This window comes from Schistocerca gregaria, chromosome 4, assembly GCF_023897955.1.
Source record: "Schistocerca gregaria isolate iqSchGreg1 chromosome 4, iqSchGreg1.2, whole genome shotgun sequence".
NCBI lineage: Eukaryota > Metazoa > Arthropoda > Insecta > Orthoptera > Acrididae > Schistocerca > Schistocerca gregaria.
The window spans coordinates 708,241,919-708,268,812 of NC_064923.1; the positions used below are offsets into that span (position 1 = coordinate 708,241,919).

A 26,894-nucleotide genomic window follows, 5' to 3' on the forward strand; every position below is an offset into this window, starting at 1 on the left:
TCTGCTTTTGATGCCCTCCTTGCTCCGCCCGTTATTGGTTATTTTGCTGCCTTGATAGTAGAATTCCTTAACTTCATCTACTTCGCGACCATCAATCTTGATGTTAAATTTCTCGCTGTTCTCATTTCTGCTACTTATTATTACTTTCGTCTTTCTTCGATGCGCTCTCAATCCATATCCTGTACTCATTAGACTGTTTATTCCATTCAGCAGACCATGTAATTCTTCTTGATTTTCACTCATGGTAGCAATTTCATCAGCGAATCTTATCATTGATATCCATTCACCTTGAATTTTTATCTCACTCCTGATCCTTTCTTTCATTCCGATCATTTTCTTCGATGTGCAGATTGAACTGTAGGGGCGAAAGATCATATCCCTGTCTTACACCCATTTTAATCCGAACAGTTCGTTCTTGGTTTCCACTCTTATTATTCCTTCTTGGCTCTTGTACATAGTGTATATTACACTTCTCTCCGTACAGCATACCCCTGTTTTTCTCAGAATTTCGAACATCTTGCACCATTTCATATTGTCGAACGCTTCTTCCAGGTCGACAAATCCTATGAACGTAGCTTGATTTTTCTTTAGTCTTGCTTCCATTATCAACCGCAACGTCAGAATTGCCTGTCTGGTGCCTTTACCTTTTCTAAAGCCAGGCTGATCGTCATCTAGTACCTCCACAATTTTCCTTTTGATTCTTTTGTATATTATTCCTGTGACCTGCTTGGATGTATGAGCTGTTATCTGACTGTGCCATAATTCTCGCACTTTTCAGCCCTTGCAGTTTTCGAAATTGTGTGGATGAAATTTGTCCGGACGTCAGATGGCATGTTGCCGGACTCATACATTATATAAACCAACGCCAATAGTCGTTTTGTTGCCACTTCCCCCAATGATTTGAGAAATTCTGATGGAATGTTATCCATCCCTTCTGCCTTATTTGATGTTAAGTCCACGGAAGCTCTTTTAAATTCTGGTCCTAGTACTGGATCCCCTATCTCTTCCCCTGTTTCTTTTTCTATCACATCAGACAAATCTTCCCCTCATGGAGGCCTTCAGTTTACCCTTTCCGCCTATTTCTGCATTTAACAGTGGAATTGCCGTTGCACTCTTAATGTTACCACCACTGCTTTTAATTTCACCGAAGGTAATTTTGACTTTGCTGAGTCAGTCCTTCCAACACCCATTTCTTACTCGATTTCCTCACATTTTCCATGGAGGCATTTCACCTTAACTCCCTTGCACTTCCTATTTGTTTCATTCCTCAGTGACTTGTATTTCTGTATTCCAGAATTTCCCTGAACATTTTTTATTTCCTTTTTTAATCCATCAACTGCACTACTATGTTTCTTTCCAATTTCTGTGATTGCAGTTTTTACAGAAATCCATTCCTCTTCAACTGTACTGCCCACTGAGCTATTCCTTATTACCCCATCTATCCCCTTAGAGAACTTAAAGCATATCCCGTCATTCCTATTATCCTACTTGTTTGCCTATTGAGTCTTCCTGAGTAATCTCTTAAGCTGCAGTCCACTCTTCATCACTACTACATTATGATTTGAGCCCATATCTGCTCTTGGGTATACTTAAAATTTCGTATGTGATTTCTGAATCTCTGTCTGACCGTGATGTAATCTAACTGAAATCTTCCCGTATCATCCGGCCTTTTCCGAGTGTACCTCCTCCTCCTGTTTTTCTTGAACACAATATTTGCTATTACTAGCTGAAATTTATTACATAACTTAATCAATCTTCCTCATCTCTCATTTCTTGTCCCAAGCCCATATTCTCATGTAACCTTTTCTGCTGCTCCTTCCTCTACTACTGCATTCCGGTCCCTCATGAGTATTAGATTTTCGTCTCCGTTCTCCGTTAAGGTACTGTATTACTTTTTCAATATCGCCATATACTTTCTCCATCTCTTCATCTTCAGCTTGCGACGTCGGCATGTATACCTGAACTGTCGTTGTCGGTATTGGTTTCCTGTCGATTCTGATGAGAACAACCCTTCACTGAACTGTTCGCAGCAACACACTCTCTGACTTGCCTCCCTATTCATAACGAATTCTACTTCCGTTATTCCGTTTTCTGCTGCTGTTGATATCACCCTATACTCATCTGACCAGAAATCCGTGTCTTCTTTCCATTTCACTTCATTGACCCCTACTATATCTAGATTGAGCCTCTGTATTACCCGTTTCAGATTTTCTAGCTCCCCCGCACCTTCACATTTCTGGCATTCCACACCCCGAGTCGTAGAACGTTACCCTTTCGTCGGCTATTGAATATTTTTCTCATAGTCACGCTCCTCTTGGCAGTCCCCTCCCAGAGATACGAATGGGGGACTATTCCGGAATCTATTGCGAATGGAGAGATCATCATGACACTTTTCATTTACAGACAGCATGTCCTGTGGATACGTATTATGTGTCTTTAATGCTATGGCTTCCACTGGCTTCTACATCCTCACGCCATTGAGCACTGCTGATTCCTCCGCGTTTAGGGCACTTTCACTCCCCAAGGACAAGAGAGAGAGAGAGAAACGGCCCTGAACCCCTGTCCGTTCCTCCGCCTTCTGTGAAAAGGCAGTTGGCAGAATGAAGGTGACATCTTACGCCGGAAGTCTTCGGCCGCCATTACTGTATTTTTCTTTGGCGGGTTTCGAACCCGGGGCCGACGAGGTTCTGATTATTGATCAAAGTCGCTACCCCTAGACCACGAGTGTGTAACCACGTGTAGTTATAGAGTGGCATATCATGCTATCCATCGCACCAAACTACATCAGTCTCCGTGGCCCAGAGATAGCCAATCGATTACTGGTGGCGGAAGAAATTTTCAATACCAGTAAGTGGGCGGCAGAAGGGCGAGAAATAGTGGCGTTAAAAAGCCTGATGAACGTGTATAGAACATGTTCATCAATATTCTGGGTTATATCATGAACCCCCTCCTCAATGCCTCGTGAAGTGGGGGCATTTGACATTATCGTTGGAAATTCGATTGCTGGATGGAAAATATTAAGCGCGGCGACATCGTTGGTGCTACTAGCGAGTTTCATGATCTTCTTTCTCTTTGGTGCCACCAACAGCACAAAAAAAAGAATAAAAGAATGGTTGCATCTCTGCCCCATAGCAGACGACTTTTCGCAGTTCTTGTGCCAGACAGATACATGTGAACAGGTCGGCCGCAAGTACTCTTTGCTTCGAAGACTGCTAGTCCAGTAAGGTACGCACGAGAGCGACTGGAAGGCAAGAGGGACGTGCTGGCGAAAGTAAAGTTGCGAGGGCAGATGACTCAGACGGTAACAGCATACCCTGGAGGGAAAGGTTTCTGGTTCGAGTCAAGATCCGGCACACAGTTTTAATCTACCAGGAAGTTGCAGAACCGCCTAATCACAAAGAACGTCTCGAACAGTGCTGTTTGGCTGCGCGATAAATGTATTTAATAACAAATGCTTTTGAAGGATTAGATTTTGAAGTCTCGCCTTTTTTAATGCATCAGTTTCTTGCAGTTTGAGTTATCTTGAAATAGAGCAGTGGGTGGGAAAGTATTCCATTTTATGTTAAATACTTGTATACGAAGGTCACTCCAAAAGAAATGCACACTATTTTTGTAAAAATACAGTTTTCATTCTGCAAGTTTTACAGTGTGCAGATACATCCTTCCATCTTGTTTTCAAACTTAGTTCAATCTGTTCCCGTGAGTGGCGCAGTCGCAGCATGTCATCAAGATGGCTACTACACTTGACGTTCTTCAAAAGCAACGTGCTATCATAGAATTCCTGTCCTGTGAAAACGAGATAGCGGAAAACATCCACAAGAGGATGAAAAACGTGTATGGAGATGCTGCTGTCGATCGCAGTACAGTTAGTCGGTGGGCAAGCAGGTTACGTGATGAAAGCGGGCACGGCAATATTGAGGACTGTCCTCGCAGCGGCAGGCCTCGTACTGCACACTCTCCCGACAATGTGCAGAGAGTTAACGAATTGGTGACTGCTGACAGACGCATCACAGTGAACGAATTGTCACGCTACGTTGGGATAGGGAAAGAAAGTGTTTGCAGAATACTGAAAGTGTTGGCTTTAAAAAGGTTTGTGCCAGGTGGGTTCCCAGGATGTTGACAGTGGTTCACAAAACTCGGATGGACAGCACTGAAACACCCGCCTTACAGTCCTGACCTGTCTCCATGTGACTATCATCTCTTTGGGAAACTGAAAGACTCTCTTCGTTGAACAGGGTTTGAAGATGATGACTCCCTTATGCACGCTGCCAATCAGTGGCTCCAACAGGTTGGTCCAGAATTTTACCGTGCCGGTATACACGCGCTGGTTCCAAGACGGCGTAAGGCAGTTGAGACAGATGGAAATTATGCGGAGAAATGATAATATTGTTCCTAAAGGATGTATCTACACACTGTAAAACTTACAAACATGTAAAATAAAAGATATATTTTAAAAAAATAGTGTGCACTTCTTTTGGAGTGACCCTCGTAGTTTCAAGAAGTTGCTGTGTTGAGCAATTTCGTTTAAACAATGCGGAAGTGACACTCCGTCAGTTACACCATATTTTTTCAATAACAGTAGTTTTTTATCTCTGATCAAACCAGAAGTTTCAGTCTTCGAAAATTCCTCGAAATTCAAGCAGTTTAAATGTTTATTATTTTTCTTTTTTTACGTTGATGTTTGTTCCGTGGTTGGTTCGTTGCTTCAGGGGACTGGACTAAACAGCGAATTCATCGGTCCTATCGGTGTTAGGGAAGGATGGGGAAGAAAATTGGCCATGCTCTTTCAAAGGGACCATCCCGGCGATTTAGGGAATCACGGAAGACCTAAACAAGGATGGCCGGACGCGAGTTTGAACCGTCGCCCTCCCGAATGCGAGTCCAGTGTGCTAACCACTACGCCAGCTCGCTCGGGTTTGCTCCCTTGACTGCCTCAAGCACCGATTTGTCTCTTAAATGTTGCGTATTTTACTACTTGTTTACCTCTGCGTATCGTACATTTCTTGAACAAGTGGCGTCAGAAAATTACAATGAACATTATTCCTACAGTTTATGTTGTACCATCCAAGAATCGTGAGTAGGTATTCCACACAACATGTGTTGTTGTTTTGAACTTTTCCGCTAAGCAAACAGCTAAACAGTCTTTCGTCTACTTCCATTTAATTCTCCATTTCGACCAATCAATGTTCTTTACGTGTAAAAGATCTGCAGCAGTCCGCATTATAGTTTTGTACCGTTTTGTTCACCGTCTTGCTACATAAACAGATTCTGACACTTCAACGAGCGTCAACCCATAGATCGTATCTACTGACCATGTTTCTTTTCACAAAATTAATGCATCCTCTGTTTTGTATCACAAGTCTCCATTTGATAATTTCCTTTTCCACCTAATTCTGGACACCTACAAATGATTCGCATTTCAAAGAGTTTCAGACTTTTCATCGTACAAGAGAAAATATAAGCATGCTTAATCTTTGTTGAACACGTCTACATCTGGAAACGAGATTACATGGGTTTTGGGTATGCCACAAGAATTCTCGCTCGTCTCCAACACTCTTCGAACAGTTTGTCGCAAAACCTGAAACTTTGACAGAATCCACAGACAGGGTGACAAGGAGGCGCTTTGAGCAGCTTCTGCACGTGATGTGACGAATCACCCAAGCCTACTCTCTCTCGGCCAGGTACACAACACTACTACGCTATTTCCACGTAACGTTACGTAAACGTCTAAGCTGCCCTGTAGTCTCTGTAATTCATTGAATATTAATTAATCTCCATTCTGTTGTTTGGTCTGGCCTTTCTGACAGTTTGATGTATGACTAAAGACAAATACATCTCTAGACACAGCGTTGTGAGTTTGTGAAGCTTTTTTTTTTTTGTGGCTTCGAATACTTTGGGTTCGAGCCTCGCATAATGTACTGTATTCGATTTTAAATGTGCAGTTACTTTTTGTGTGTCTGTCCTTAATAATTGCTGAGTTAGCTGACAAGCTAATTTACTAACGGATTTTCGTTTCCTCTTCAGCTTTTCCTACAGCCTTCAAAATGGATGCACTGTCAATTATGATTTCTTTTTTTCCTAGAGTATTCTATCATTGTTTTTCTACTTTCAGGCATCATCCTTCTTGTTTTCTTACAATATTTCTTGTGGAGCTTGTTGCCGGTCCTCATTTTACATCACATATTTCTAGATCTTTCCAAACCTTGTCGTTTGCTTTTTGTTTCCTTGAAGTGGTTAAAGATATATATGTTTAGCCTGTATAAATGCCCAAACATCGTTGATATTTCTATTTCTGTTGTTGTTCCTCTGTTTGCTGATATAATACATAATTTCTTTGAGCATCCAGGTTCATTCTGCTAAACTTGCTTTATAACTCTAATTCGTCTAATTTATAACTGAGTGCTAAGCCTTCACAGATGCATTGTGGTTTATTACTATTTCGTGATATATTGTTTTTCTGCTTCTGGCTGACAGTTTTCATTCTTGATTATTCCATATATTCTGCTTTGTGGATCCTGTCATGTATGGAAGATTTTCTGAACCGTTTTCTTCGATTATTTGGCCCAGGCAATGCATATTTTTGATGCATTTTCATGGTGATAAGAAACTAAGTTTTTTCGCGTACCTTCCCTGCTTGCTGTCCTTTTCACCTTTGTATCTGTCACATTTTTAGAAAGTATTTATAATCATCCACATTGCCAAGGCAGTCCAGTTTACACCTATATTTTATTGCCAGTTTTATTCGCACCATTTGTTATTATTTTCATGGTTCATTCTACATTCTCACAACCAAAACTCCCCACCTCACCCCTGTCAGAATTACTGGTAAGGTGATAACAGGGCCCAGGGTCCCGTCAAAAACTGGACACAGATCAAGCATGAAAACAGGCAGAAGGTGTACTGGATTGTGAAAAACAAGCAAAATAGACACACTGAACGGTCCAAGAACAAGACGTAGAACATAGAACATGTGGAATAACAAACGGCGTCGTGGCTAAGCGGTCACGGTATTGGACTAGAACGCAGGCGAGCCGTTATTTTTTTCTCCGCAGTTCGCGTTATTCAAATTTGTGTCTCTGTCGTGGTGTAACGTTCGTTTGCAACAGCGAGGTGTGACGTAGGGACCTACAATGACAGTTGATTCTGCACATCTACTCTATTAGAAGCCGAAGGGAAGTGGCTTCCGAATGGGAATCGCAAACATTTGATGACAAGGCCACAAGTCAACCGAATCCTCCACTGGAAAACACGTCTGGTGTGTCAGACACTGCATTAGTGACAGTACGTGTGCCATGTGATAGGAAACTCTTATCGACGCACGTAACTTGTACAACTGGTAAATGAGTTAGATATACCTCCTTGTCCGAGATAGGAGCTCGTATGAATGTGAATGTGATCACTCCCGAGAAAACTATGAAAACATAATAGTTTGTCAAGTAAGCTGCAACAAATAAACGCAACAGTTTCACAATCGCACAGTTGAAGTTAAGTTCCGGTTTGTAAGTCTTGACTCTTGAATTTCTTTGTTGTAACATAGTTCACACCCGTTTATTTGTTGTTTTCATTTCTGTGAGACGTCTATTTGGTACGTCGCCTGCTCTCACTATTCATCTCATTTACTTGTGACGGTAACATATTCTTACCACATGATCCGTAGACTGCGGAGTCAGTGTGTAGTATGACAACTACAGAGAGAGAACGAACATTTCAATGACCGGACGGACAGTTCATAATGTCGTGAAACAAAAAAATAAGGTAAATGGCACGCGTGAGTTTTGAACACAGGTCAGTCCATTATCCTAACCAGTTACTCACGACGCCGTTAGCGATTATAACTGCCCTTTAATGCACTTCTTGGCGTTGGAATGTTCACTCTGTGTGTGTGTGTGTGTGTGTGTGTGTGTGTGTGTGTGTGTAGCACGTTTTCTCCGTGCTTTCATGCTTGGCCTGTGCTCAGTTTTTGACGGAGTGTCCACTGGACCCTTACTGGAGAGATGGGTAGTTTCCCATGTCGGAACATTTGTTCAAAAAATGGTTCAAATCGCTCTGAGCACAATGGGACTTAACTTCTGAGGTCATCAGTCCCCTAGATTAAGAACCACTAAAAAACCTAACTAACCTAAGGACATCACACACATCCATGCCCGAGGCAGGATTCGAACCTGCAGCCGTTGCGGTCGCGCGGTTCCAGACTGAAGCGCCTAGAACCGCTCGGCCACCCCGGCCGGTGAACATTTGTTAACACTGTTATAGGACAGTAGGCATCTTGCCTGTCTCCTGTATTTGTTTTAAAAATTTTGAGATTTCAGTTACAGACTGTACGTTTTAAATTGTGTTAGTGTTTCTAGTAACCAGTTTATATTTAGCGCAAACATCTCTCTATGAAGAGAGCAGCTTATCCTCAAGTAGACCATAAAAAATCGAGAAGAGTATTTAGAAATCTGTAGTTGGTGATGAATTATAGATTTCAATTTAAATATTTTGTCTGAGCAGGACCTGCACTTTCAGAACCCTTCATTGATTTTCTGTAGATCATCTGCCTGTAGTTTCTTCAACTCCATTCATCATAATTTTTGAAAAATATTTTAAAGATAATATGCAGAAGAAGTGTTTATCAGTTTCATTAATCTCTCGACTGCTTACTTCCATGTTCCGCCAAGTTTTCAGGTTCAATTTTTATTCATCTGGTATAATTTCCGAAGACAGGTATGAAGTTATTACCCTGTTAACTGAGGTCACTAAGTCACACAACGAAGTCATAGGCCGACAATCAGAGCATTTCATTTGAAGTGTATTTGTACAGTTGCACACGCAATTGATTCTGTGGCACTGATAACAAGTGAGAGCTTTGTATATAGTGAGTAATGATATGCTTGCATCGAAACAGTCACGAATGTAAAAATTCTCAATGTTGAGAATTTTAGAGCATTTCACACACTGTCGTGGAGTTATTCTACTTTTCCAAGGCTCAAATAAAAATTCTGCAACATTGAGCGCTTTTCACCAAACACTTGTGGCCTCCTCGAGTTACGAAAATTCAACATTTACCATTATCACCTTGGAGAGTTTCAATTTTTCATGTGTTTCCAACAGAGCTGAGTGTGTTAAGAAATTATTGCAAATATTTATTTCAAACAGGAGACGTTAATGCGTCTTAACAAGAACTACATCACAAAATGCAGCTGACCGTACGATGTACACCAAAATGTACACCAAAATGTTGTTTTGACTAGGTCGGCTGCTTCATCGACACACCAAACCCCATCTTAACGCAATGAATGTGGCGTGGATATTCAAGAACTTGAATAAAGCAATGAAGTTTATTAACTGCTGTCTGAGCTTTTTTTATGTCTCTGGGAGTTAGTAATGTTGACCCTTTACAGGCAACGCCGTCCGTAATGGCTGACAACACACAAAGCCGGCTGTTATTGTATCCACTGCCTAACAGAAAGCGACGAAAAACAAACAGTTGGCATGTGTATTTGTGTCTACACACGAGACAATACCGGCAACCAAAGAGACGGGAATTCTTAAAGCTCTCCGCATTCTCACACATTCCCTACGTGTGTCACCATTGTTCGCGGCACATGCCATAGTTCAGTGATTAAAGGATATACCCGCTCGTACAAGGTCCTTAAAAAAACTGCAAGCTATAAATGAGACTTAATTTGCATCTGAATTAAGGTAAGTGACCGTCGGAGTATTTCGAGCACAGGGGTCTCCTAAATTCGTGAGAGGTTAAAACTGTGTGTCGGACCAAACCTTTGACACGGAACATCTTGCCGCTAGTCGTGCGTGGGTAACTCACATGGTAAGAGCATCGGATGTGAAGTCCAGATCCTAAAGCATGGTCACCAACGACGTAGAAAAATTACAAGGGCCGGCCGGAGTGGCCAAGCGGTTCTAGGTGCTACAATCTGGAACCGCGCGACCGCTACGGTCGCAGGTGCGAATCCTGCCTCGGGAATTGATGTGTGTGATGTCCTTAGGTTAGTTAGATTTAAGTAGTTCTAAGTTCTACGGGACTGATGACCTTAGCAGTTAAGTCCCATAGTGCTCAGAGCCATTTTGAACTTACAAGGGACCCCCCGCCTTATCGCACCCCCCCCCCCCCCCTTCCCCCAGATTTAGTGGTAAGATGGTCCAGTGAACGCCGCGTCAAAAACTGAATACAGATAAAGCATGAAAACGGGAAAAGGTGGATTGAACTGCGAAAATGAAGCAAAATAGACACAAAGAACGGTCCTAGTTCGTGATGTACAATAACCAATACATTTGAATAGTAACGCCATCGTGGTTGTGTAGGCACGGTGTTGGATTCTAAAGCAGAAGATCTGGGTTCAAATCTCCCTTGTGCCTCTTTTTTTCCCACAAAACTATGAACTATCCGTCCGGTCATTGACGTGTCTGTTCGCTGTATTCTGAGTTGTGTCTGTGTTGTGGTGTAACGTCTGTCTGCAACAGCGAAGTGTAGGGAAGGGACCTCCGGACGTACGGATCTCCTGTTTGTTCTACACAAGTATTACATCGTTTTGGAAATATTGAATCTTGAATTCATTTGTTGTAAAATAGTTCACACCTGTTGATTTGTTGTTTTCACCTTTTTAAGAGGTCTGTGCGACATCCCGCCTGTTCTCACTTTTCATCACATTTACTTGCTACGGTAATATATTCTTACCTCATGAGTCATATTCTACAAGCTATGTATGGTACGACAATTGCCAAGACTACAGAAGGAGAAGAGACACGTCAACTACCGGACGGACAGTTAATAAGTTCGGGGGAAAAATGCACGAAGGAAGTTTGAACAGGGATCTCCCGGTCCGCATATCGACACCGTGACCAGACAACCACGAAGCGGCGGCTGTAACAACATGCTTGATGTTGCATCTCTTGTGTTTGGACCTTTCACTGTTTCTATTTTGCTTCTTTTTTCAAAATTCTGTACACTTTCTTCTTGTTTTCAAGCTTGATATGTGTTCAGTTTGCGATGGGCTATCCACTGGGCCATTTTATCACTAAATCTGAGGAGGTGCAATGCGGAGTTTCCCTAGTTACCACTGAAAGCTCATTTATAATGAACAACAACGTACAAACACAACTGCCTCCCTGAACGGAGCGTGCTGCTATTTATACGGACATCCTACAGTCCAAAATGTGCATTACAACCATAATAAATTTCGAGAACGTTCTAGAAATGATAAATACTAAATAACAAGTGATTGGTGGTCACCGGCTTTGAAATGGTGTCGCGCAGCTCGCCAGCCGACGACGCTCACCACTTGGCATGCGGTAAAGCCCGTGGAAATACTCTTACTTAGCCTTCGATAGGCAGATCTACTGCATCTGTGTAGACACTGTGAATCTGGATTTAGTAAAACTGGAGTGAAGTATTAAATAACTCACTTTTCTTATTTGCTTCTTCGCCATTATGTCATGAATCACAAAAAGATAATTTTACCCCCGGCAGCGGATAGTTTTCCAGTCTGCTCGATAACATGGCAGAGATTAGACCTTAATGTACATTCAATAGCGCGGTCATTACAGGCGGTCCACCCCCTGTAGCTGAGTGGTCAGCGCGACAAAATATCAATCCTAAGAGCCCGGGTTCGATTCCCGGATGAGTCGGAGAATTCCTCCGCTCAGGGACTGGATGGAGCGTTGTCATAATCATCATCATTTCATCCTCATCGACGCGCAAGTCGCCGAAGTGACGTCAAATCGAAAGACTTGCACCCGCGGAACGTCTTCCGGTCGGGAGGACCTAGGCACACGACATTTTACGTTATACGCGGAACATCAGCTAAGATTACAAAAGGATGGCGAACAAAGGAACCCGCCCGGCATTTTTGTGGAGCGATTTAGGGAAATCACAGAAAACCTAAATCTGGATAGTATTGCTGGAATTTGAACCGTCATTCTCCCGAATGCGAGTCCAGTGTGGTAACCACTGCGCAACCTCGCTCCGTGTAAAACTGACGTTCCTGTTTTTCACATTACAGTCATATATGTCTTCTTTGCCCTCTTTTGATGACGAATGAACCTGCAGCGGCAGCAGAAATGCGAATGGTCAAGTGAGCTTGTAATCTGCACCAAATTACATCAGTTTACGTCGGAGCCGGGAGAAGTGTAATGTGGCGAGGACTGCGAGGTCCTGTCTCGAGTCAGAGCTCAAGAGACATTTTTAAGCTAAGAGGAAGTTTCGAAACTGCCACACTGCGCTGCAGAGTGAAAGATTCTTAAAGGTAATCTCTCGGAATACAATTTTCTCGGTCCGTCATTACTGAATAAACATTTTTTTTCGGTTTTGTCTCCGCGTCAGTTTTTCTGTGCGAATATAATCAAAATTTGGAAGACTTCCTCAGTCGCCATCGCCGGCCGGTGTGGCCGAGCGGTTCTAGGCGCTACAGTCTGGAACCGCGCGACCGCTACGGTCGCAGGTACGAATCCTGCCTCGGGCATGGATGTGTGTGATGTCCGTAGGTTAGTTAGGTTTAAGTAGTTCTAAGTTCTAGGGGACTGATGACCTCAGCAGTTAAGTCCCATAGTGCTTAGAGTCGTTTTTTTCTGTCGCCATCGTGAGGTCGTACTAATACGCCATGTGGTAATTTCGAATGTATGTGGCCTATTTATATAACGGAGACGTCACCATGTAACAGAACTTCCATATGCTGCCAGGGACTGCATGTCTGTGATTGCTGATCATTTGTGGCGGTGCTAAGAGGACAGTGCCTATTCGTTTACGTCCAGATTTGTAGTACATGCAGGGCTTGGCCAGAAATGAGAAAAACAGAAGTGGGAGCTACAGATAGCATAGGGCTTAGAAAAAGTAGCATCCTTGTCGCGGGCGGACGATTCATGACTCATTTACGTCTGCGTAGTTTCCAGGCAGCGGTTGGCGCAGCGGAAGGAGTACAGAATAGTAGTCCGAGGGTCGTGGAGCCGAGTCGCTATACGGAAACATTTTTATTTTAAGTTAACACATTACTAACGTTGCAAATATATCGAAATAATGGCCAGTATCTTCTATTTATTAATACTTCCATAAAAGGCATGAAAAGGAAAGTCAAACACTGCAAACACTTTTTTCTGTTTCGAAATACTCTGGAGAATGTCTTGAGCACTGCATTTAGAGATGGTATTCCAATGCAGTTTGTGACTCAACGCTAACACAGCCGACTGGTAGAATGCACGTCTGTTGTTTACACAACAGTATCCAGGGGCCACTGGAATGGGCCTCGATTGGCTGCCATATTTTCCGAATCTGAACACATGTGACTCCTTTTTGTCGGACTATATCAAAGAGAAGGTATTCAGCAACGACCCAAAACGATTGCTGAGCAGTTCAAACTGCTACTGTAGTCGTCACTGATGTCACTTGTACTCCGTGAATTAAATCATTCTCCTAACGTTTTGGGCTCGCGGTGTATCACAATATTCTGAAATTCTTCCTTATAGAATTCAAACTGTTAATTTTAAGAATGTATAAAGGTAAATTGTGGGCCTTTATGTTGCAACAAGTAGTGTTGTGTATGTATGATCCACGGGATGTATCGCATCCGTAAATAGACATGTAACAATCAAACTCAAGCGAACAGTATCTCTGTTTACAAGCGAAGGGAAGGTTTGACGTGCAGTTGTGAATGGTAGGACGACGGTGGGCGTTGACTACGATATACTTTGTAGTGCTCAAAATTCGATCTGAATGGCTTCTCAGGATAAAACAAGGTAACTCATCGGTGCTTGAGAATAGCCAGTGCATCATTGTACATGTGCGTTGGTGAACGTACAGGATAACAGTCATTGAACGATATGAAATAAAATCGTCATAACTTCTGAACCGTTTGCGTTAGGACGTTCAAACTACATGGTTGGCCGCGCAGCACGAAGGTAATTAGTATGCGCATTGTTGTTTGGTTTAGCGACGAAGCTCACTTTCATTTGGAAGGGTTCGCCAAGGATCAAAATTAGCGCATTTGGTGGACTGAGAGCCCGCATTTCGCTATCGAGAAGTCTCTTCACCCTCAACGAGTGACGGTGTGATGTGCAATATATAATCGGTCCGATATTCCTTGATGGCACGATTACTACCGAACGGTACGTGAAGATTTTGAAAGACGATTTCATCCACATTATCCAAAGTGACCCCGATTTCGACAAGATGTGGTTCATGTAAGACGGAGCTCGACCCCATCGAAGCAGGAGAGCGTTTGATGTCCTGGAGGAGCACTTTGGGGACCGCATTCTGTCTCTGGTGTATCCAGGGGCCACTGCCATGGGCCTCGATTTGCCGCCAAATTCTCCGGATCTGAACACATGCGACTCCTTTTTGTCAGGCTATATCATAGACAAGGTGTTCAGCAATGACCCCAAAACGACTGCTGAGCTGAAAACAGCCGTTCAGGAGGTCATCGAGAGCGGGTCATGCAAAATTTCGCTAATCGTCTGCGCAACATCATGGCCAATGATGGCAGGCGTATCAACCATGTCATAACCTAAATTCGTATATTTATAGTTACGTTTACACGTTGAATAAAGTGTGTGCACCTCGTAGTCTGTAACTAATTTACGTTTTATTTCATATTCTTCAATAATTGTCGCCCTGTAGGTACCAAGTTAGTCTTCAGATGTCAGTTTAAAATGTTTAATTAACTGCAGCCAGAGAATTCTTAATTTGAAGTCAACCATCCGTCAGAGGCTGCTGAATTCCACTAAAATTGTGGTGTCTTTCATGGACATCGAAAGGGCTACGGACCCTGTCGACAGAGAGATTGTGGATGGGCTCAAACCAAAATTGACAAGCAGAACCACGCATTAAAAGCAACAACCTCCAAGGTGAAGTTCGTGGGGGAACTATCACGGCCTTTGAAATCAAGACAGGGGCGAGAAAATGTGACCAAATACCACCGTTACTATTCAACTGTGTTCTAGAAAAAAATGTGAGAATTTGCAAATCAGAATAAAAATAAAATATTAAGCCAAATCTCCTTAGGGAAAAAAATCGCAAGGAATTAAAAACTGCCTGGCCTTTGTGGATGGCTTTGCGATACTCTTGGAAAGCACAGAGAAAGCGACCATCCAGATCAACCTCATAGGAACTATCACCGTTAGTATGGGACTGAGGATCTTGATCAAAAAGACCAAATTCAAGATGCAAGACAAATATCAACCAAAATCCTTGAAACCGAGATAGGCCAGACTACAAGAGTAAAGAAATTCAAGCACGTCGATCGGACCATACAATAAAATGAACTAGAAAAAGCTGCGGTACGCTATTGGATCTCAAAAATGGAGAGAGCAAATAGACTGACTAAACACGTTTACAACAAAAAGTGCACCTCTTGGATTGCCAAACAAAGACACTGTAATTTTATGACCAAAATAGAATGCCTGCATGCCACTGAATGCCTCTCGATGATCCACAAGCAACAGAAGATTGAGATTCTCAAGAATCCTGTGGAAAAGTTTGGGTAAAACCCATACTGAGGCAAGCTGGGACAACAAAGAAATCTACCAGAATGCGGCGAGGATGTTGGAGACTGAGAGGAAAAGAAACTGATATTCTTGTAAAACTGTACAGGTGGACAAAAATAGACTATCCAAACAAGTAGTTGATTACCATTGGAACACGGAACTCGAAAAGACCTCGAGGGGTCGAACACGCAGGCAGCTAGAACAGATCATGTTTAGAAACAGAGTACAAAGTTTGAGAGAGAGAGAAAAACAAAAGTAACAGCATAGGATCGGCATGAAACAGCATTGTAAACACAATAAATTCTGTACAAAGATCAAACTGAAGTTTTAGCATATTTCTAAGTGGTCTGCTCGTGAATAATACTACTAATAATGATAGATTTAGTAATCAATATATGGAATTTAAAGAACTGCAGTCTTATTAACACTGTGTTAATCAATTTCCTCCTTACGTTTTTGTAGAATGAAAGTAGTGACATCTAGCAGAAATGTATGCATTGATACAGAAACAAATCGAGCAGCTTCATTCACCCTTTGGACTCTGGCACTTCCTAACACGATAGTTCCTTTTTGCATTTATGTTTCGTGGACCACTTTTGCTGTGGCGATTCCTTATAATTCCTTCATATTCCCTTATATGAAATTCTAAATTCATAGAATCCTCTGTGTATGGTTCTGACAAGAATAAATAAATAAATCTTCGTAGTATATTCAAGGCTTGACTAAGAATGTACCGCCATTGTATTATAGTAACACCATATTTATCAGGCAGATTGCACTGTGCCGGAATTGTCGCCTACGAGTGTCCATGTATCTAGCCCTGATAAGAAAGGCATCATCCCGACTCAGCACAAGAGTAAATGGAGAAAAAAATTAAATATAGATGCAAAAAATTGCTAATCATTCGTGGAGAGGCGCAATAGATTTCAATCTAACCTATCGGGAGTTAACAGGTTCTTGAAAACACTATATGAGCAATTCAGAACGCAATTAGCACTCTCATACCTGATCGAATGGGTAAATAAGCTTTCCAACACTATGATATTGTAACGATCTCACGGTTCTTTTTGCGTTAAGCTCATAAATAATTTTAGAGCTCATCAACACACCACAAACGTAAGTACCGTACAAATTACTATTAAAGAAAATTATACGGGACAGTCGTACTGTATCACGTAATACTGACGCTACTCAACTCGTTACTCAGATAATAACGACGTTGTACTTGATATTAAATTATTTAGTTAATTATTACTATTTCAGCCAGCCGGTGTGGCTGTACGGTTCTCGGCGCTTCAGTCTGGAACCGCGTGACCACTACGGTTGCAGGTTCGAATCCTGTCTCGGGCATGGATGTGTGTTATGTCCTTAGGTTAGTTAGGTTTAATTAGTTCTACGTTCTAGGGGACTGATCACTACCGATGTTAACTCTCATAGTGCTCAGAGCCGAACCATTACTATTTCTTAATTAGAACACTTGCGCATCCGAAAATGTATAAAAAGTTCTGCAGTTAATTATTGTTATAAAGCAGTTGTCGTCTCAGGCCAGAGGTGTATTGGTTACTGTAAAAATGTAAATCTCGTGAGACTAGGGCCTCCTGTCGTTTAGAGCGTTCGCCTGGCGCTAGTCTTTCGATTTGACGCCACTTCGGCGACTTGTGCGTTGATGGGGATTAGGTGATGATGATTATAACAATACAACATCCAGTCCCTGAGCGGAGGAAATCTCCGACCCAGCAGGGAATCGAACCCGGGCCCTTGGGATGTACATTCTGTCACACTGACCACTCAGCTACCGAGGGCGGAAATTGGTTACTATGGAAAGAAACAACAGTTATTTACATCCTCCGATTAGCGATACCTCTGCTAATATAGTCTTTTGTACTAAATCAGAATTATTTCGTAACTAAATCTTTGCGTATTGGTTTATGTTCGTCAATATTTCTTAACTGTAACTCGAATGGTACGTTTCAAGGCACTACGTAAATAGTAAATTTGGCGTCGTTATGCTTTGATAAAACACTTCTCCGCTTTCTTTTCAAAGACTCGTCATACATTTATTTATGTTATATCGCTGACTTGGGCGTGCTTGCTCTACTTATTATACGCTAGATCACTAAACTTTCAACCGTCATTTTTTTTCAGAGTTCAAAATTGGATTCCACTTTATTTAGGGTAGTGGGTAAAATGATAATACAGGGATTTGCTTTTAATTTTAACGAATCAGAGTTTATTTAAAATTAATCAGCTCCTTACATCGGCAGACGTTGATGTGAGCGAACGACCACAAATGTAATGCTTACTCTGAACGAGAAAAACACACACGCACACGCACGCGACCACACACACACACACACACACACACACACACACACACACACACGCAACTGGAAACCTACTTCCACCGCCACTTTCAAGCTCAACTTAAAATCAGGTTTTCAAAACTCAACCACTCCAGGTGTTGGCTTCTTGCGTAGCCACTACAATTCACTCTTCACTTATTACTAGGATAGTGGCAGCAGTTGGATTTTCCGTTTTCAAGTAGTTCAGCTAGGACAAGGGATTCTCGATGATTGCGTCACTAGCAATGAGTACGAGCTAAATACTCTGGTAATCACAATTCACTTTCGGTCCGTTTGTTTCTGTACTTGATCCTACAATCAAGAAAAACTCGAGAATCCTTTGGCGTGTGCAACAAACTATCACAGGTAACAAAACGAGACTTCGTCAGATAGTATGGCTGACATTAAAAGTATCATCTCGTAAAATCGGGTGTACTGCCGGTGGTCCGCGTCTTCCCAACACGATATTTCGACGTCGTAACTCGGCGTCTTCATCAGGTGTTCCCTGAGACCTCAGGGAACACCTGATGAAGACGCCGAGTTACGACGTCGAAATATCGTGTTGGGAAGACGCGGACCACCGGCAGTACACCCGATTTTACGAGATGTCAACAAATCGCCGGGAAAGTCTTAGAAATTACATTAAAAGTATCATTTACGGTCGTATCTACGATACACAAATATTAGTCTTCAAACTAACACAGCGTACCAGCAGCGCTACACTAAGACCGTCGCTCAAAGATCGCTTGACCACAAGTCGAGTAGAAAACAAAATTACGATAAGCTACAATCCAATAAAATTCATCAAACAGTTCCACTGACTGTGCCCTAGCATCTTTACTACATCATCTAATCTAGCATTCAAAAATCTAAATCCTCCCCCTTACAAGCTTCCGAAATCTTTCCAACAAAATTCACGGAAAATCTCGAACTGTCTTGATAGTCGATACCTAATTCTCATAGCAAAGTATCGATACTGACACACGTAAACCTGTCTCGACCCATACGCAGGAACACGACAGTCGCCTTATCGACTCAAGCTCCCGTACTCTTCGGCCCCTTGATAGTGACCAACTGCTTCTTTCCACAAAATCACAGCTGGTCCATAAATCTATACAAACGTAGGGAACTACCATCATTTTTTAACAATCAATATAGAATTTCCTGTGGCTGTCGTTTCGCTGTATAGGGGCCAGCTCGCCGTGGATAATCTCTGTCAGTCACCGCCGCATAGACGGTCTTTGCCGCTTCAGGGTGAACACCTGTACAGCTGGTTACAATACTGGCTTTTCGAGAACATACACTCACACTGACTTTAGTTACAACAAGTAAAGTATTTTTAAACCATTTATCTGCTTTACAATATTTTCTGCAGCCATAATTGAAACGATCACGTTATTTACGTAATGCCACGTTTTAAGTTGTTTTAAAAGTATTTTGTTCTCGTTGATACAAAATATACACTCCACAGTCTCCTTTATTATTATTATTATTCTTTCTTTCTTTTCTCAGACGTTATGTCTGGTCAAAAATGGAAAGTGACGCGGACCTTGATCAAGCGTGACTTCCTTTTAACTGTACGGTATATGTTACATTGCATTTAGGAACTTTCGGGTAATTGATCATGTATCAATAATTACTGATTTCTGTTGTTGTATATATAAGTTTGGATGTAGCCGTATTGCGTTGATGTACTGGTGGATATTGTGTGGTATGACTCCTGTAGTTGATAGTATAATTGGTATAATGTCAATTTCATCCTGATGCCACATGTCCTTGACTTCCTCAGCCAGTTCGATGTATTTTTCAATTTTTTCTCCTGTTTTCTTTTGTATATTTGTTGTATTGGGTAGGGATATTTCGATAAGTTGTGTTAATTTCTTCATTTTATTTGTGAGTGTGATGTCAGATTTGTTATGTGATGTTGTTTTATCTTTTATAATGGTTCTGTTCCAGTATAATTTGTATTCATCATTCTCCAGTACATTTTGTGGTGCATACTTGTATGCGGGAACGTGTTTTATAAGTTTATGTTGTAAGGCAAGCTGTTGATGCATTATTTTTGCTACATTGTCATGTCTTCTGGGGTATTTTGTATTTGCTAGTATTGTACATCCGCTTGTAATGTGATCTACTGTCTCTATTTGTTGTTTTCAAAGTCTGCATTTATCTGTTGTGATATTGGGATCTCTAATAATATGCTTGCTGTAATATCTGGTGTTTATTGTTTGATCCTCTATTGCAATCATGAATTCTTCTGTCTCACTGTATACATTGCCTTTTCTTAGCCATGTGTTGGATGCGTCTTGATCGATGTGTGGCTGTGTTAGATGATACGGGTGCTTGCCATGTAGTGTTTTCTTTTTCCAATTTACTTTCTTCGTATCTGTTGATGTTATCTGATCTAAAGGGTTGTAGAAGTGATTATGAAGTTGCAGTGGTGTAGCCGAGGTATTTATATGAGTGATTGCTTTGTGTATTTTGCCAGTTTCTGCTCGTTCTAGAAAGAATTTTCTTAAATTGTCTATCTGTCCTTACTGTAGTTTTTTTTATGTCGATAAATCCCCTTCCTCCTTCCTTTCTGCTTAATGTGAATCTTTCTGTTGCTGAATGTATGTGATGTATTCTATATTTGTGGCATTGTGATCGTGTTAGTGTGTTGAGTGCTTCTGAGTCTGTGTTACTCCATTTCACTACTCCAAATGAGTAGGTCAATATTGGTATAGCATAAGTATTTATAGCTTTTGTCTTGTTTCTTGCTGTCAATTCTGTTTTCATTATTTTTGTAAGTCTTTGTCTATATTTTTCTTTTAGTTCTTCTTTAATATGTGTATTATCTATTCCTATTTTTTGTCTGTATCCTAGATATTTATAGGCATCTGTTTTTTCCATCGCTTCTATGCAGTCTCTGTGGGTATCCAATTTATTATTATTATTATTATTTTCGATTATTCCCTTTTAAAGAGAGCGTTTGAACTTGAATTCCTTTATGATGATTATGTTTTTTCTGAGCCCAAATTTTCTTCATGTGTTCACTGTGTTGTTTCTTCGCTCCGCTGTCCATTTGCATCCTGGTCTCTTCTGTGTTGTGGTGTCAAATTTCTGTTTTTTGATGACGTTCCTGAATTCAGTTCTATTTTCTGCATCGTTTACTGTTATGTGTCCTCGTATGAGGTCCTCTTCAACTTCTTTTATCCATTTTGTTTTTCCCCTGCATTTGTCGTGGCCGAGCGGTTCTAGGCGCTTCAGTCTGGAAGCGCGCGACAGCTACGGTCGCAGGTTCGAATCCTGCCTCGGGCATGGATGTGTGTGATGTCCTTAGGTTAGTTAGGTTTAAGTAGTTCTTAGTTCTAGGGGTCTGATGACCTGAGATGTTAAGTCCCATAGTGCTCAGAGCCATTTGAACCAAGCCAATTCGCTTTGAAATTCTGTTTTCATTCATCCTGTGGATATGTCCGTAGAACTGCATTCTTCTTTTCCTTATTGTATCAGTAATCTTGTCTGTGTATTTATATAATTCTGACGTTGGTCTCTTCTTCCAGATTCCTTGCTCTTGTATCGTGCAAAAATTTTCCTGAGATTTTTCCTCTCTTGTTTCTCTATTTCTTTGATTTTAGTTTGCCCACCTATTTGTGTTGTTTCAGATGCATACAGTGCCTCCGGAAGTAAGACAGTGTTGTAGTGCCTGAATTTTGCGTTAATGGATATAGACTTTCTGTTATAAAAGTTCCACGTGAGTTTATATGCTTTCTGTAGTTTATTATTCTTTCCTCATTGGCCTTTAGGTTGATCCCTGATGGTGGATGATTTCTCCCAGGTACTTAGAATGTGGTATTTGTACGATTTTCCCATGGGTTGTCACAATAGGCAATTTGTCTTGTGGCTCTCTTTCTATGTACTGGATTTTCTCATACGAGATTTGCAGGCCAGTTCTTTGTGTAATTTCGTGTAACTTCTCTGTGGCGTTAGTGGCTTCTTTTTTATTATTTGTGAGGATTGCAAGGTCATTTGCAAAAGCTAAACACTTCACATTGAATCTATTATCTTGTATAATGCCAATTTGGATTCCTTTGACTTCTTCCTCCCATGTCCTGATAATTTTTTCAAGAATGATGTTAAAGAGTCTCCCTTATTATTATTATTAATTCGTAGCGTAATTTATTAAATTTTGGAGATACAATGAGTAATCTACGCATCAGCATTTGTCAATTCATTTTACTTCAGTAAAGTAAAAGAAGTTAATAAATAAAAAGTCATTAAAGCACTTCCCGACAAAAGGGCAAAGAGCCAAGAATCGGGTATCGGTCCGGCACACAGGCCAGGAAGCAACAACAATAATTTGCTTCAGTTTTGTTCTTTTTCGGTTTCTATTTTATTACCTGTCTTGGTAACATATTTGTGTCTGAATCTCAAGCGTTTCCTTTTTTAATTACCGGATATTTTGTTTGCAGGTGTTCTGCCCAGCTGGACTCATTCCGTGTACGCTATCTTCAAGAGTAAGGTAAATAAATAAGTTGATTTGCTGATCTTCATCATTCCATTAATTCTTAAGACATTTCGACAAACATTCATCAAAATGCCTTCTGCCTAACTTTCGAATACTCTCTGAAACAGGGGCGCCCATGGCGTGCCAAACGACTCGCGAGCCATGTTTGTGGACGGTGTGAGGGCCGAGACTTAGCCTGTGTCCGCTTTGTTCCGTCCTTCTCTGAAGTACTCGGTATAGCGCGATATTTCACTTAGCATCGCGGTGAGGCATTTTGCGGTCGGCACAACTCTCTTCATTTCGGCAAAATCGTGATGTCAGCGCCGTTTACTCTTCGCTATTTGTTCGTGGTATGATATTCACTGGTCCAGAGGCGGTTTGCACGAAATGAGAGAATCTAGCGATTTATCGCCGAATTCTTTTAAAACTGTATGTGAATAACAGAAGAGAGGGATGAGAATTCTCATTATCTATTATGAAGTTGCTTAATCGATGGGTAATGCAAATTTGTTGTGAAACGACGCTGCAATACCATGCAGGCAAAATTTAAGGATTTAGTTGACAATGAAAAAGCAAACCATTGCAGCGATCGCTAGACGGGATTCATTGTTCCGTACATAAAGAGGCACGTTATGCTAAATTTACAGGCATAAGCACGTCGTAGTGGTACGAATAATAAAATTTCTGGCGTCGCATGGATTAGTGCACTGCGGCAACTGTTCTCGGTGGAACTAAACGGTCAGTATGGAGACTCTGTATATATTATACTGCAAACTACGTTGCTTAAGTCAAGGGGTGTGCCTGGTACGATTTTTCGAATTAAAAGCCGCTGTTCTTCAATTTATGAAGAAAAAAGGAGCGCGGAAACAAAAATTTTGACATCTGGAATGGATTGCAGGCCTTGCATTTTAACTGTACTTGATTTTACGCTGCCCACAGTATGACACTGCAAAGTAAGAAACAACTAATTTCTGATTTGATGGGTACGCATTTGAATTCAAATCGCATTGCGAAAGGATCAGATTCAACAAAACAAAAGGCTCTGTCCATTTCCCTAAGCTCACGGGCGCTAAAGTAAATGCGAGCTTTAAGAATTCATTGCGGTCTTCAAAGAATTAACAAGGATAGCTTTCTAAACGTTTTCAGGACACTGCCAATCTAACATCTGTTTACGAAATGTTTTCGAGACCATTTGCCATTTCAGTTGAAAGCGCACCCGTGCATGTTCAGACATAAGTGATTGATCTGCAATGTAATTTTCGTTCTAAAGACAAATCCTTTCGAGTTAAAGCTGTCCAGCATGTCTACATTGTTTTCCTCAAGTACAGTTTCTCCACAATGAGATTACGAAAGTGCTATAATATTTCGATCAACATATGTGAGTGAAAGAGCTTTTTTAGATCATAAAACTAAACAAGTCACGATTAAGTGTCAACCTCAGGGCGAAAATATGTGAAATTGTCCACGGCTACGCGAGTGCCGACAGTAACAGATAAACATTGTATTATGTATTCAGGCCAGCGGCGGTGGCCGAGTAGTTCTAGGCGCTTCAGTCCAGAACCATGCGACTGCTACGGTCGCAGGTTCGAATCCTGCCTCGGGTATGGGTGTGTGTGATGTCCTTAGGTTAGTTAGGTTTAAGTAGTTCTAAGTTCTAGGAGTCTGATGCCCTCAGATGTTAAGTCCCATAGTGCTCAGAGCCATTTTTGAATTATGTCTTCAGCACACCAAATTTAATTAAATAATACTGAAAATTTATTTTGTCTGTGATCTGTGTTCGTAAGAAATGTGAAATATAAAACTAAGTTATATGTAATGCAACTTCATTGCAGTTTCCCCCACCCTACACTCAGACATCGTGCCATGGCGTTGGGAGAAGTGTGGATGCAGCTAGGCTGGGCTCTAAGGCACTCATGCCAGTGCAAAATTAGTGAGCCAAATTCTTGGCTGCCCCTGCTCTAAACTATGAAATTGTTTTCGATTCCATTGTATAAACGCATTCTACAGTTCATTTGAGGACCTCTGTGCCAAACTTTGGGGGGCGTTGAATCACTCACACGGAATTTTGTTAAGAACATGAACTTTGAAGCAAGACTTAAAAGTTAATGCTGATTTAGTATATTTGTCGCGGTAAGCAATAGACTTCAGCCATCTCTTAGTCAGTTGATGCTCTGGCTGAAAACTATCAATGTACTTTACGAAAGTTGTTTGCACCTGAGGATTCGAATCCAGCATTAACTGTGACCAGTTTGAGCTCAATGAAACCAAAGTGTTTTCCGGTGGGCTGAGAGACAGTTGAAGAGGCGCTCTTCTTGTCTGTGAACGTCGTGTTTCTAACAATAAACAGTCCCACAAAAGCACATTCGCTGCAATGTGTCGAAATGTGATGCTACTTATCCGGAGCATGTTGGCCGTGAAAGGCACTCATGTGGGAACACAGGATTTTGAGGGTGCTGTGATAGCACCTGCGCGTGCTGTATGACATCCTATCCAATTCACTGTCATTAAACCTAAAAAGGAAAGAAAACTCACTGTAACAGATCAGAACCTGCAAGAAGTACCTTCACAACACATGTACGAAGTATAAGAACTTACGTGTCGAGTTACTGAGTCGTCGACAATACTGGATCAACAAAATTCAATTTAGAGGTGCATCCAACGGAACTGTTCAAATTTTTATTTATTTACAATGGGAATGTAATCTAGCATAGATAACGTAAAAATAAAAAAAAACTTTCATACTTTGGTTACTTTCATTCCATAATGTCACTCTGTCTATACTGGTCAAGGTAATATAACATTTTCAAGGTCCAAAACTGTCACGAATCATTAGTGGTGCGAGTTCAAGAACATCTGGCAGAAGCCTGTTGAAAGAAGTGGGTATACTAACTACAGCTTCTCGTGTATTTATCCCTTGACGAAATTTTCCTTAAGCAAACCCAACAGCTCAGTACACAGAAACAATACCAGAAATAAGAGCAATCTTCATTCATTGAAAGCAACAATTTCTCGCTAGTTAGGCACCAGCTGTTATTGACAAGGCACGATACGCATCTCCTTCCCTGTCACGATCTTCTTACGGCCATTATTTATTAGCTCTGCTACAGGACTGCGACTGATACACCATTCCTTGTAGAAACAATAAACAGTCCGCCTTGACAGGCTAATAAATGAAGTTACTTCAGTCGTGGTGTACGCACATCCAAAAACTACAGTTCCTTTCTGTCATTCTGTACGGCGAACTTGCATTATTATCCTCAACCCACTCCCTTGTCCTGGATATAAGTCCTTATCCATTTACTGTATCGGGAGTCATTAACTAGGCCTTTTCAAAAACATTTTCTCTTCTGCTACCCACCAGTTTTTCCACACAATCACTCTGAATCATCTGGCAGGTCCCTATCCATGCCACAAACCGACTTAGGTCACACTTTGGTTGAAGTCATCATTATCGTCTGTATAACCAGTCATTAGACAGTCACTGCTGGTTAAAAGCCTCCTCTGTACTTCACAATCCACGTCTCTCCTACGTCCATTTAATTTCAATTATAGTAATAATTACGTCTTTCACCCCAACCTACTTCATTAGCGTCGGGCCTGGTGGTCCAGCGATAAAGCGCGTACGTGGAAACTTAATACCGATAGGACCACGGAAATTTTCAGTTTTCCTTCAATCTAGCCTTCACCTCTCAGCGATGTGAGGAGGCCACGTTACGGTGGAGGTCCTTTCTCCCCTTGCACCCATGACATGCACCCATCCATTGAGCTACATGAAATTATTATTTCCTGATCCCTTCGCTTGTTTTCCTGTCTTCCCTAGTAATTCCCAGCATGGAACTCTCCATGGCCTACTGCGCAGCCCTAAATTTTTGAATGGCTTTCACGTTACAAGTGCCGGGTGTTTATATTTAAAGTTCAGCTGCTGACAGAGGCCCATTGTGGGCTGTCATTATTATATGGCAGCGAAACTGGGTATCTATTCTAATGCGTTAATGTGGAATCCATTTACGCCGAAAAAAATTAGTTTTAATTTTGGTGCTGTGAATACAAAAAATACTTATAGAAATGTTTCCAAATGTTAATGATTAGGAACGGGTCGTGGGCAGGAAACGTCAAACAAGTGAGAAATGCATAATGTTGATTTCATTGTTAACTGCTCTTACACAGTTTGTTCAATATGTGCACTGGAGAGGTCGACAAGATACTGTACAGCGCCAGATTTGGACCTTGTGGCAAAAACATAGTGTAAATCTGTCCCGCTTTATCACATTAGCACATCTACCAAGTTTCTCAGCTGTATGACAGTTACATCCCACACTAGTCCTCAGTGAGTAGCTGCACTTAAAAAGTATCCACCGGTAGATGCCTCTTCGTCGTAAGTCGAAACTACTGGTACATAGTAACAGTAAGCTTCTCATTTCAGGTCCATCGGAGGCTTCGTTTCGAAGACCCTATTTAGTTTACAAAACAGCACTCCAGGTCGTTTGTGCTCTTGTGATTACTTCTTTGTTGCTCATGCAGTCGTTGCCTTCGTCCGCCCTAAATACACTAACTCATCAACTGTTTGTGTGTCCTCCTCGTTAATTTGTGCT

General features: G+C 41.4%; 1 protein-coding gene across 8 annotated transcripts in view; it reads left to right on the plus strand.

Moving 5' to 3' along the window:
* The window catches only part of LOC126268080 (H(+)/Cl(-) exchange transporter 4), a 436,467-nt gene that overhangs the window by 244,221 nt on the left and 165,352 nt on the right, over nucleotides 1–26,894 (plus strand). For all 8 annotated transcript variants that reach the window (XM_049973559.1, XM_049973558.1, XM_049973552.1 and 5 more), the window contains one exon: nucleotides 22,268–22,317. The gene's annotated coding sequence lies outside the window, so the exon portion shown is untranslated. The remainder of the gene's footprint in view (nucleotides 1–22,267; nucleotides 22,318–26,894) is intronic.